Here is a 14,318-nt window from a genome sequence, read left to right as displayed (position 1 = left end):
CACGAGAGAGAGTATCCTTCGGCATTAATAAAACACCTCCATTGAAGCCCTCTAGGAGGAGTTACACGCCCTTGAAGTGAAACTACTACCCTACCACGCGCGCTAAGCAATTGTCCCCCGAGCCTCTCGAGCGGAACTCGCAAAATTTAGGCGTTTTTTCAAACGGATAATTTAACCCCTTATCAAACTCATATTTGGATGTTTAAAAGCGCGTTTTAATCGTTGAAATCTCAGCTACAACGTGGACAAATATGAAACTTCTATTTCATCGCTTTCCTAATGTAAAATGTCGGGGAAGCTTCGAGTGCGGTTGCGAAATCTCGAGATCTCCGTCACGGGATCATCTCCGAGAACAATAATTTTGTGAGAATCTGCAGTATCATTGAAGATGATATCACACAGAAACTGGACAGATTGGCCGGCGCGTTCGGAAGTTATGGCCATTTAAGTGTTTTCACTTCAAGGGGGTGTAACTCTCCCTAGAGTGATCCTACAGGAATTCAATGGAGGTGTTTTTTTAATACCAAAGGATACTCTCTCTTGTGCCCTAATTAGAAATATGAATTTCCTTCCGGAACTACTAGATCTCGAATTTTACAAAAAGTTCCAAAATGCACTTTTTCACTCCAACCCCTGCCACTCGGCCATTTTGTATCCGATCGGGATAAAACCTTTACCATTCGAACGGGAAGAAAATTTCCTAAAAAACATGTCTTGGGTTTTTCGAAATCTGTCATACTTTCACAGAAACGTAAAAAAATTCAAGTGTTGCCTTTCAATTGGACGTTATTGTATATTTGCTTCCTTGATGGGTTTTCACTAATGGTCCAACGATATCCAGTGCACGTTTTTCGAAAGGTTGTGCTGGGGTGTCAGTAATTACCATTGGTGCTTTGATCCGTTTCCCTAATTTGTTCGTTTGGCATTTTCCACATTTTGATATAAAGTCTTCTACGTCTCGGCGTAATCCCAACCAGTCATGGCACAGTCGGATTCGCTCGATCGTTCGAGATACGCCTTAGAGACCTCCAATAGGAGTATCATGGTATTCGTAAATAATTTGTTGCCGTTCTTCTTCCGAGTATTCTCGGTCAGGTTTCTCTTGCGGAAGAGTTTTTTCTATCTTTCCTTTACTTCTAGTAGTGACGCATATCCTGCTTAGAGCGTCTGCGTTCACATTGGCCTTTCCCGACTTATATTCGATCTCGTAATCGTGTTCTTCCAGCTTCAACCGCCATCTCATCAAACGAGAACCTGGATCCTTTATACTAAAGAGCCAAGTTAGTCGCTTATGGTCTGTTACTATTTTGAAATGGGTGCCATATAAGTATGGTCTGAAATGGTTAACAGACCATACGATAGCGAGTATTTCCTTTCCATACTACTGTAATTTTTCTCGGCTTTATTCAATGTACGGCTAGCATAAGGTATGGGCAAATCCTTGCCTACTGATCCTTGGGACAATATTCCACCTATTGCCTTATCTGAGGCATCTGTGGTGACTACAAAGGGTTTTGAAAACTCTGGATACTGTAATAATGGTGCACTAGTTAATGTTTTCTTTAAATTCTCGAAAGCCTCTTGTTCCAAGGCTGTCCATTCAAAAGTGACATTTTTACTTAGTAACTGTGTTAAGAGTTTAGCAGTTTTTGAGAAATCATGGATGAATCGTCTATAATAACCTGCTAACCCTAGGAACGATTGGACGTCTTTTATATTTTGCGGAGTAGGGAAGGTTTGAACCGCCGTTATCTTCAAAGGGTCCGGTTTTATCCGTTCCTCAGTTATCACGTGTCCTAGGTAGTTTACCTCTTTCATTAGGAATTCGAACTTGTTTGGTTGCAACTTCAGGGTGTTTTTTCTCAATCTTTGAAATATTTCTTCCAGTCGTAGATTATGTTCTTTTAGATTCACAGCGTAAATGACTATGTCATCTAAATATACGAAACATCGGAGTCCTTGTATTCCTGCAAGAGCGGAATTCATCAACCTTTGAAATGTTGCAGGTGCAATTTTTAGTCCGAAAGGTATGCGATTGTATTCGTAGTGACCGTGGGAAGTAAAAAATGCAGTTTTACATTTGTCATCTTCTTTCATTGGAACCTGGTGAAATCTGGATGTCAGATCTAAAGTACTAAAGTATTTGGCATTACCCAACTGGTCTAATATTTCGTTGATATTAGGCAGTGGAAAAGAATCGCCGATGGTTACATCATTCACCTTTCGAAAGTCTACTACGATACGCACTTTTCTTTGGTACCACTAACAGTGGTGCATTCGATTGACTGGTACTATGTCGGATTATTCCATCATTCAGCATTTGCTGTACTTGTTTATTTATTTCCGTCTTTGACTTTCTGATAACCTATAAGGTCTGATATTAATGGGTGCTGTCCCTGGGCTGACCTGGATTTCATGCGCTGTTGCATTAGTGCATCCAAACTGGTCGCCTTCTAGATAGAAAACGTCGTGATATTTTTCACATACTTCGATCAATTTTTCCTTTTCTTCTTCATTTAGGTGCTCTGTCCTTAAATTTTCTCGTAATTTAACCATTCTGCCGGCTAAGGGAATGGGTGTGATTTTAGACATTGATGTTCCCTTCTGGTAATCGGTCTCTACGGACTCATGTTGCAATTCTTGAACTGTTACAGTAGGAGTGTAAAGTTTTACCACTCGCTCGGTCGTATTTAGGACGCTGACCAAGCATTCTTCAGGTTCTGGTTAAGTAATACAACCGCCTAATATTACGCCAGGTATTAATTCCGTTCTGTCAATAATTCCTTCCTTTTTATCTTTCGCTATAGCTTTTATTATTGCTTCCGATCTCGGCCTTAGCGAGATTTTCCTAATGAAGTTTTCTAATTTCCAGGTTATTCTTTATAACTGGAGGCATTTGCCTGTTTGCATAATTACTTGATGCTTCACGAGCATGTCGTTTCCTAATATTCCATCAGTTGCTATGGGAAAATCATTCCTTACCACACGCATGAGGTGTGTAATGCACGCGTCTCCTATGCGTATGGTTAACAATATCTTGCATAATATAGTTACTTCTGTACTTCCGATTCCCTTTAGGGTTAATACTTCATCTTGGGCTGGTGCATGTTTGTGCAGCTTCCCTATTTTCATTAGACTGACTTCTGCTCCAGAGTCGACTAACATCATGGATTTTGAGTCGTCTATTTCTACTGCTTTCATTTGGACGAGGTTTATTCCTCCCATGTTTTCCTTGATATGGTTTACGCCGTATGCTTCTATTAGTTTTGATTCGTTTTCTGAATTTTTATTGTTCACGTTCCTGTTTTCTTTTGCTGAATTTCTGCCTCGCGTGAAGAATGCATTTCTTCCAGGCCTAGAGGTTTCTGGACGTAAATGCTTATTCTTTGTCCAACATTCTTGTTCCTTATGTCCCAGTTTGTGACAGAAGTTACATTTTATTTGTAGTTTGTTTATCTCCCTAGAAACGCTAGGAGTAGGTAGGCTTCTTCGCGGTGCTACTGTCTTAGAGTAGCAATCTCTAGAAAAATGTCCTATTCGATTGCATTTGCTGCAAGTAGGGGGCATAGTCCTTCTTGTGTTTTCCTGTCCAAAATAACGTTTAGCTATGATGGAGTCACGAGTCCCCCTACTTTTTTCTTCTTCTATCGCTCCAGTACTTGCCGCCTGGAGTGTTTTGTAATGATTTGCTTTGACTATCATTCGAATTCTATCGTGTAGTCCCTGTTCAAATATACCTAGGGCTTGAGTTCTTAATAATCTTTCAATAACTTGATTTTCTGTGGGGCTATTTCTTGAAGACGTTGTAGCCTTTATTAATTCTGTAAGTAAATTTTCTACCCCTTGCTTATATGTTTTTACATCTTCTTCGGGTTTTTGTTTACTAGCGTTGAACTCTAGTTGCAATGAGGTTGCTGATCTTGATTGACCATATAATGACTCTAATTCGTTCTTCAATTCTTCGAAAGAGAGAATGCTTTTGTGTCTAAGTGCTTGATTTGCTTTGCCTTCTAATTTAGTCTTTAATATTACTAAGACTATGTTATCATGATCTGCAGGGTTGCTCTGCTCAAGTACATACGTACTGTGACCGTAAATTGTTGTCGATAAGATCGAGAAATAATGGCAACGCGGTTCACAATTGACCGAAGGATCACGTACGGTGTCCGGTAAGCAAATCGTTAAAATAGAATATTAAGAATAATAACGCCAGACATCTGCACGATGTCGCCACACCGCCGGTAAATCCTTCGCGATACCCTGGCTACTCAGCCCACGGGAATGGTAGAGGGGCTGGTCCGTTGAAGACACACACATGGGAAGGACTTGGACACGAAAAATAAAGAGGCTCGATATTCAGTAACAATAACAAAAGAAGTAGAAAATATATTAACACGTCGCTCTATTGAGCGGGAAATAAATGACAAGATTGAGAACATTCGTGTGGCCAACGGGCCTAAACAAAATACAAAATACGCAAAACGGTCAGAATGCGAAATACTATTCGTGAAGAAAACCAACCTAAAATAAATATACAATACGAAGTCCACCGGGAAGCGGTAGACAACGGATTCATCCGCAGAGGACACTCCAGGGCACGTGGTCACTCAAATACAAACGAAATAGATAATTCCTTACAATATTACTCAAAAGCGTCAGATACAAATTATAGAACGATATCCCAGCATAGAATACTCGTCAAACGGGAAAGCACACCGGACGGGAACGTTTAATGTAGGTCACCAGAATCGTTGCCGATTCCGGGCCCAACTCTACTGACTCTACTATATTATGCTGGCTCGTTAATACCTCAGATGTTAAATGGTAACGTAAGGGCTCACTTCACAATGATCCGGGAGCAGGTATTCAAACAATTATCCAATTAGTTTACTAACGCTAGAGTCGCGACAAAACTAGAAAAGCCGGCACTCGCACGGACGGTAAGCGGACGAATGAATAGTTTCCTTCTTAATTGGCGGTGGTGGCGTTCCGATAGTTTTTGCGCCTGCCGTTGATTGGTCGACGTCTGGGTCTTCGAGTGTGGCCGTACTGATTTCGGGGCCCATGGTATCGCCCGAAGTTTGAGTGGCGGGAAATTCTCTCGCCGGTTGCTTACGGGTTTTGAAGTGGCGCTCGTCCCGTCTTTCCCAAATCCAGGGTGGTGTGAACATTCGGTACATTAATTCTTATCTCTTATCTCTTATCTATATTCTTATCTCCCTTCTTATCGGGAGAACGGTAACATCGGCGAGACACGGGAAGTCGCTCGGTATAATGACCATTACGGTACACTAGGGTGGCAGACTTTCTGCACATTGGCCTCGCGATGGTTCACACCGGTATCGATCTGGCTTCCAGGTAATTCCATGACTACCCGGAGCGTCTTCCGGGAGTCGGAACGTCGGACGGATTTCGCCTTCGTAGGTCCGGCTGATCGGGAACTCTTCTCGGGCCCTCCGTGCCGCGTTTCGGCCCTGGGCTTTGGTTTTCCGTCGTTGACGGGACGTAGGTGGATGGTGCCGCCGTCCTTGGCGACGCTTATGGTCAGTCGGTATGTCTTCGGCACGATAATACTGATCCATATTTGTCGTCTCTCCTTCGGCCCTCCTCGGCAGCTTTCTTCGAGTTCTGGGTTCTTAATACCGGCTTTCCTGCCGGTACACCCGAAGCTTCGTTATTCTTCTCCCGTGACACTCGCCCTTATGCCGACCATGGGACCCCTCCATCTGGTACCGTCCTCGATATTTCCACCTTCCTTCCGCTTGTCTGCTGGAGCTCCCATAATCCGGGAAAGTCGTGGAATTCGCTTGTCCGCCGTGTCGAGTTTACCAAAGATACAAACAAAATATAATTAATTAATCTATTTTTCGGACTCATTAGTGACCCTGGAGTGTCGATTATCCGTACGAGTGCCTCGGGATACGAGACGTAAATTCGTCTCGTAACAACAAAACGGTATCCTGCCCATAGTCACAGTACATACGTCCAAAAATTCTGGCAATGCTTCGGGTTTTTCCCCGTTAAATACCTTGAGTTAAATCCTTTAACGACATATAGGTAGTTGAAGTTCTTCTTCTATTATGCCTTACTGGTACAGGGAAACGGGCTTGTAAATCTGCGACCTGTTCTCGCAATCTTGATATTTCTTGATCTATTGCGGAATCGTTTACTACGAATGATTCAAGAGGCGGTCTAGGAGATTCCCTTGTGGGTACCGCTTGTTCCTGCTCTAGCTGAGCCATATTATCAAGTAGAGAGTAATTTGTTGAATCGTGTGCCTACTGTCTATTTAGGTTGACGTTGTCGTTTCCTAGCCTCTCTAAAGTAGGTAAGAGATTTCTTTGGGCCGAAGGAAGGGGTGTCCTGCTGGGACCCTCTCTTCGGTTTATTTGGAGGTTTTCGCCAACTACTGACTCTGAGTAGCGGTTTAAGTATGAATCTACTAATCGCGAACCTGTCTGCCTAATATGGAGTCGCGATTAGGATCGTTTTGAGGCATGAGGAGACATTTGCAATTATGCTAGGTGATATAAGATTCTGTTTAGGCAATTGTTAACTTAATTATTCAATTGTTCGCGCCTGTATATATCGTCAGGATCTTTGATCCACGTAGTATTAGACTATGTAATAGGCGTTTCAGTTAAAATTTCTCCCGTTTACTCTTTGTCCCGGCGTTGCGCAATCAAGAAGTAATTCCCGCCTAACTCGCGTAAAGACTATGGAATGAAGTGTAAACCGTCTCTTCGATTTAGTATCAAGTGTCGTTTGTCACCGACCTTCACCTTCGTTTCAATCCACATCAGTTCGTTCAGGTTATGGGCCCAGATATTTTCTCGATATCCACTGAGCAGGTGTTCTCATCGCCGGAAGTGTGAGTGCGCGTGGCAACAGTGAATCGGCATTTTTCACTTTATAATCTCAGATACAGAGTTACAGTATGGAGAGCAGGAATTTTAATAGTCCGTTCCAACCGGTAGAGAAATTGGCCGGACGCGAAAATAATCGTTCATGGACAGTAGCGATGCGAGCTTACCTCGAGGTCGAGGACCTATGGGACACCGTAATGGCGCCGACCGTAATGTGAACGACCTGACGCTGTTCGGGATCGAAAATCATTTTCTATTAACTCACAATATTCTCTCTCGCAATATCCTTCATAGTAATAAAATAAACATGAGACGTGTTGCGTCTTGTTTCCTTATAACTATTGAAGAACTACTTACCATGATGCTGCTGCCTGTACGACTGTGAACGACCTGACGCTGCAGGCCCCAATGTGTATTGCTAGTCGCGCGATAGTTAGCAACATTGTTGCAGACGCCCGCTCAGATTCGATCCGTTAGATTCCTAGACTGTTGTGTTGAAGTCGCCAGTACGTGATCTCAATAGACCGATATACTATTCTTCCCAATTGTCCTTTTCTCAATTTCTGTTACTTTTAGATATTTACACGCGTCATGTGTGTGTGAAATATAATATAAAATAATTGTCGTAATCATCTTCAATGAAGAAACTTTATATTTGGCCCCTGACAATGTTAAAAAATAAAAATTGTAAGAAAAAAACGCCAAAATGATCGAGAAAGGCTCCAAGATCTTTGGCAGCCTTTCTCGATCGTTTCGGCGTTTTGTGTGCCTATTCAGAGTTCAGACTCTGTTCAGACTCAGACGGGTTCGATCCCAATAACAACCTTTTTTGTTTAAATAATTTATATAAGCTTAAAATACAGTTTGGGCAACCGAGAAAGTTTGAAAGAGAGGAACCTTGAAAAATAGTATAGACCGTTCGTAGTATAGGCCTATTGGGGACCCGCTACGTTAAATAATGGGAACGTATCGACTGCGGCACCTCTTGGGTGATGTGGAGGCCCGCAGGTTGTCGTTGTTATGCCTTTATCGTAATAAGAAAAATAAATTAATTGGATATACTCTTTAATCTGTTAATCCCATTTGCAAAAGCACATTTTTTTTTGTAAAAAGTAAGTGCTCTCCATACAGGGGTCTCGAACCATAGACCTCCCGATTCGTAACCGGGTGCACTAGCCAGACGACAAAAACACGTGTATGTTTTACTTGTTTCGGAAGTTGTATTTCTAGATTTTCATCGTTTATTCAACTGCTTACTATTATCGTTTAGCTTACTTTACATATAAGTAGAATAGCATAGAGGGGTCGCGAACCATAGACTTCCCGATTCGTAACCGGGTACACTAGCCAGGCGCCAGAAACATCTGTTTGTTTTACTTGTTTCGGAAGTTGTATTTCTAGAATTTGATCATTTATTCAACTGCTTACTATTGTCGTTTCACGTACTTTACACATAAGCAGAATAATATGAAGATGCACACCAGTTAAGAACTTTCGCGCCACCCTTCTCCACGTGGACGAACAAAAGAGAATAAAATAAACTTTGGGCAACCTTGAAGAGTTAACAGAGAGGAACAGGTTATTGACTCAGCTACGATGCTCGTTTAATACTAAATTAAATTTATTATAGATATTTATCTATGATATTTCAAAATTTCTCTTTGAACTGTTCTCGGTCGTTTCATTTACCAACGAATTTCGCCATTCATTTTTTAATGTTCATTTTTGGCATGATAAGAGGTAAAGAGTGAAAACCAATATTTCTATGCATTTTTTATAACTTTGAAATTTATTTGAATATACACATTTATTAGCGCATTACGTCCATACCAATGTTTAGGGTTCGGTTGGATGGAAGACCTTGCTGCCCCGCCTGTTTATCAAGAACGGTTTGTGAGGAGCGGCAACTTTTTCCCCACCACCGAGCAATCCATTTAATTTCGCTGACTGCAATATCGGATCGAACGATGATCATGACCCGCGCGGCTACGCGAAATCTGTAATATCGACAGAGGCGATGATCACGAAATCTTACTCCCGGACTCGCCGCTACGATTTAGCGCCATGCTTTTAGTATCGCCTAAAACCGGAGCGTTGTGCATCTCCCCACTCATCTCTGGACTGTACAATAGAGTGGTACCTCTTTCCAACGTACATACGCACAGGCATATTGTGATTGGTCGTGATGTTAAAGTGTAACAATGGAGAGTGAAAGCTTCTTGCATGTAACATACAACGAGGCTATACGACGGGCTATACTGTAACGCTCCGAGCGCCTAATTCCGCTGAATACTTGAAAATTCCACTCACCCACGTAATGAAGTAGTTTTAAGAAAAATTATGTATTACTATTTTTAATGTAGTATACTTAACTCCATACACATAATGAAGGTAAAATAACTTATTTCTTCGTATTTCCTTACGACTACCTAACATAAAAAGGCAGAAAATGTATTTTCACAGCGAAGATTCCGCTGCTCGCTTCTCGCTTTCCGCTGCTTTCTGTCTGAACGAGCCCTAAAACCGTAGCGTTGTGCATCTCCCTAGTCATCTCTGCATTGGTAATCTCCGTACTCATCTCTGTTTGGACTGTTATTGGTGGAAGCTTGAATTTCGTATACAACTCTTATAAAACTGGAAAAACAAGGTTCTGGGAAGGTTCCTGAAAAGTGAAAATAAATGAAATTGATGTAAATTTTATAGATCAATTGTTTTCGGGTTTTCAAACATGTGTGTTAACAAATTTTGTAGTATAATTTTGATAGATTGATGGTACAATCATTATTTACATCTAAAATACTCGTTTCAATGATTATTAACAGTGGATTGATGTCATCTGTATGAGTGTGGTATGTACATATTTAGGAAAAATTTGCTATTTTACGTTTAGTTTGTGTGTTAAGATATACAAAATATAATTTGAACAACTCATTATTGTACTTATATTTTTTCAATAATATGACATCCACCAGTATCAGAGTGCAACTTGAATCTTAAGTCATTTATGATGTTATGATTACATTTAACCTATATTCAGAAACAAGTTATTTTTTTATCAACTTAAGTCAGCCTTTAAGAGCACCACAGCATGAATGTAGTAAAATAATTACTTTTTTTCTGAATGCAAGGGTTAACGTTAGAATGAAATATAATTCCATGTTTTTTTTTTTTTTCATATTAGCTAGATCTTTATTGAAATCAAAAGCATAAGCTACCTTTCAGTATTAACTGTTTGAGTTTCAAGCAGGGCGATCATGCTGTTTAGATTTCATGTTAAAAAATCCCAGTATATTTGAATATTATGGATTAAAACAAGTGCTATTGCGCTGTTTGGCATTTTTTGACAATGTTTTAATTCAATGACTCCTGGGATTCAAATGGTTAACATTTAATGTTGTGAATATCATTCTTAATTTTTATACATTTTTTAGGATTGCAATGATCATTAGCATAGTTACTTATTAGAATTTATTCTTAAGCTTATTATAAACTATTTTTATGAAAAGATAGATATAGGTCAATTTGAACATTTTCTGTAAAGGTTTTATGTTTTGTACTTGCACCCTACTTTTTAAACCATTTTTAAGAAATAATACTCTAACAATGAGTTGCCATAATTTTATTGAATACTAACCATTGAATGGTTGTTACGTCGATTTCAATTAAAAGTTGTCTTAATCCTGTCAGCCCTATGAACTCATATATGTGGTCTGAGAAATAGTTCTTCATCGTTGATATACCCATATCTACATTATGAGAAAATAGTTCCTCATCACCTGTGAACTTGTACTTTTACTTTGCCAAGCCTGTACCTTTGACATACACCTTTATCAGCCACACTGCAAATATAATTAATATACCCATTTACAAAAATTTCATGCACTGAAACTTCAAGCTTATTCAGGCACCCACGAACTATATTGTAAAAAGTGGACGGGCCACAGATAAAGATTTTCTTTACACATTTCTGGGTTGAAAGGGTTAAAAGGGAAATTGTGAATATAGGACAATGTATAAATAAGGTTTGTAAAGAGTTGTATCAACTACAGGTTTTGAAAGATTGTAATTATTTTTACAAATGATACAGTTGAGATTTATATTATTATATTATATAAATTACAATTGATTTAAATTATTTTCAACAATAGTCAGTATAATTAATATAATTATTATATAATAATAATAATAATAATAATATATTTTATTTCATAAAAGTTTGGTATACAGCTCTTTCCATACAGAAAATTTTAACAGTTATGCTGTACATAGGTGTGTATTTACTAAGGGGATGTGTTTGAAATTGCTTTTTAGTCCCATTTTGTCTTAGAATTACTATCTGTATCTCTTTTTAATTGTACAATTTTTTTTTAATATCCTAAATTTGCAAGTCACTATAGTTACACTGGCCCAACAAAAACAGTTTCATGTAGAAAAACTTGCGAAGTACAGGATTGCTGTGCATAACCCGTAACAAAAAAGATTGAAATCACATTATAATAGTACTTAATATGAAATCACCTAAGGCGTTATTAATTATTAATTGACTACTAAATCATAATTAGATATAAGCAACAGTAATAACACAAAAGGGTAATGAAGATGTTATAGAAAATTTTGAATATACAATTAAAATAATGAACTATTCCTAGATCATATAGTAAGCAAATTTGTAGTGACTTATGTACTTAGCATTATAATGTAATTTCAATATTTTTTATTAGAAGAATTCGCAGCAACGTTATATTAGAGAAATTCTAGGCACACGAAATTTGTATTGATGTCAAGTGAGCGTGAATTCTTTGTAGTTATACGTCTTTACAGATTTTAAATGTAAATTTATTATGACGTCGGTCATCAAAAAACTATATTGCGTTGCCGGAAGTGTTGAAGGCCATGTAATATATAATTTCATTTTCTTTAGAAGTGCATAAACGTATATCTGAATTTTTAACCGAAATATGGTATTCAATGCAAAGTGCATTTCAGTTGAAAGGACTATGTAATTAATCCATAATTATATAAAGCGAAGAAACAATTAGGTATTATAAAGAAATTTACTTGTAAAGTATACTGATAATTTCATGTAATATTCCAAGTCAAAATGTCATCCAGCTATGTTATTTGAAATAGTGAACACGGCTTTAATAAAATAAAACCAAGATAAAATAAACATTTATGAAACCTTGCGTTATAGCGGATGTGCAGTTGACGCAGTCTTTTTGTCTAATATTTCACTATTTTTTTCCAAATTGACGTGCATAATTTGTAATAATCAAATATGAGGCATAATTTCTGATGTGTACGCACCTCAAAAAAACAATATTGTTCGTTCGGGCTCAAATTTAAGCTAATTGTAGTCCTATTGAATGCTACTTAACCCTTCGTTTGCACACTTCCGCCACGACCTGTCGATTGCATATAGGGTCACTTTGACTCCAGACATTTTTCAAACGATTGTATCTCGCTAAACATGGATTATTTTATTTTTTGTATATCGATAGCTTTTGTAGTTAATGATCCTTACTGGCTCAGAGTGGGAGAAGCGTCGAAAAATACATCTATTCATAAAAAAAATCAATCTTTTTTTTCACGTTATTAAAAAAATTCCTTTGGGCTTTCAGAGAGAAGGGTTTGTAAATACGAAAAAAAAAATTACATTTTCGACCATTTTTTCATAAAGTATATTTATTTGGCGTTTTGAATTTGGGCATTTTCCAGAAAAGAAAAAATAAGAAAAAAATTGACTCCTTCACCAGATTAACTATTCAAAACCTATATTTTCTGCAGTTTTCTTAAGGTTAAACTCTAAATATATATTTTTATTATTGTCCACTGCAATTGTTGCACAAGTAAATTCGTTGATCATCGCACATTGCCCTTCGGCATGACGGACACTTGTTCTTCGTTTTATGGTCTTTATGTTAATCGCAAAGAGCGCATCTAACCCGCTTATCAAATTGTGGCCTTTTATCCATACATTACTGAGCATCTTTCCGTAAAATCATTTTTATGTTTGTCACAATACCCGTCCTCAAATTGGCGGTCTCTTGCAACCGGTGTTACAGGAAAGATCGTAAAAGATAATAGGCGATTATATTTTGGCATTTGCGGCTAGAAAGCTTTTCATTAATTTCGTAAGCGTTAAATTTTGCACATGTGTGCTAAATTCGGGTATTAGCGACTGACTGGTCGAGAATGCCAAAAAAGAATCGCATCGGCCACCGATGTACCTGTGACAAAGCTGATCAAAAGTATCAGTCCCACCTTTAGTGGAATTGTAGTATTCAATCATTACTGGTTTACCAGAATCGCCATTTTTATTTGAACGGATGTAGGACGAAGTCACGAGTATCACCTTATTGTTTTTCGGTGTCCGTGATAAAAGAGCGATATCTTCATGTTAGTAATATTTCTCCGTTCCCTCATCTCCAGCTATTTTCATTTCGAGTGGGATTTTTGCTTGTTGCTTCGAATTGTGACAGTAATTTAATAATTTTTTCGATCAACGGAATAGATGTGAACCAGTTGTCACACATAACGTTCCTGTTAGTGCCATGAATCGGTTCTATTACTTTTCGAAAAATGTGCGTAGATATCGATTTCCCCTGTCTCCCTTAAATTTTTCCAGTGTACGGTATGGCATTTATCTGCATTTAATATATTTTAATAAATAACCGAGATAAAAATAAAAAATAATTTCTATGACTAAAAGAATGACTTACAAGGAACATCACTTTAGTGTCTCTCTCCAATTTTGATGAAATTCAACTATGTTGTAGCGCTTGAAAAACTAAGAGACACTTATTTTTTTTATCGGTGGAAAAACGGTTTTAGGGGGCGAAATCAACCCCCAAAGTTCGGCATGTCGAGGGGTGATAATGCAGTTTCACCTAGAAGGGGTCGACCGATTTCAATGAAACAAAAACTAAAATGTTTCTCATCACGAGTAATGAAAAGTGCACCTAAATATTAAAAAGAAATTGTCTCTTATGTGGGTAAACCACCCCTCGATTATTCTTTTTTTCACCCTATTTGATAATGCAGTTTCACCTAGAAGGGGATAATTTCTATGACTAAAAGAATGACTTACAAGGAACATCACTTTAGTGTCTCTCTCCAATTTTGATGAAATTCAACTATGTTGTAGCGCTTGAAAAACTAAGAGACACTTATTTTTTTTATCGGTGGAAAAACGGTTTTAGGGGGCGAAATCAACCCCCAAAGTTCGGCATGTCGAGGGGTGATAATGCAGTTTCACCTAGAAGGGGTCGACCGATTTCAATGAAACAAAAACTAAAATGTTTCTCATCACGAGTAATGAAAAGTGCACCTAAATATTAAAAAGAAATTGTCTCTTATGTGGGTAAACCACCCCTCGATTATTCTTTTTTTCACCCTATTTAAAAAACTTACCAATGGAATTCAATGAAACGCGTACCATTTGAAAAGGGA

The 14,318-nt window shown here is 38.3% G+C and overlaps 1 long non-coding RNA gene across 1 annotated transcript; it reads left to right on the top strand.

The window, feature by feature from the left end:
* The first annotated feature begins 8,993 nt into the window (after nt 1-8,993).
* Nucleotides 8,994-12,032, top strand: LOC107264979. Its single transcript, XR_001537086.2, has 2 exons — nt 8,994-9,257; nt 9,313-12,032. It is a non-coding gene; the product is annotated as an uncharacterized LOC107264979 (long non-coding RNA).
* Nucleotides 12,033-14,318: the final 2,286 nt, after the last annotated feature.

Source organism: Cephus cinctus, unplaced genomic scaffold (genome assembly GCF_000341935.2).
Source record: "Cephus cinctus unplaced genomic scaffold, Ccin1 Ccin1_scaffold0211, whole genome shotgun sequence".
Classification (NCBI taxonomy): domain Eukaryota; kingdom Metazoa; phylum Arthropoda; class Insecta; order Hymenoptera; family Cephidae; genus Cephus; species Cephus cinctus.
This window is presented reverse-complemented; position numbering and strand designations above follow the sequence as displayed.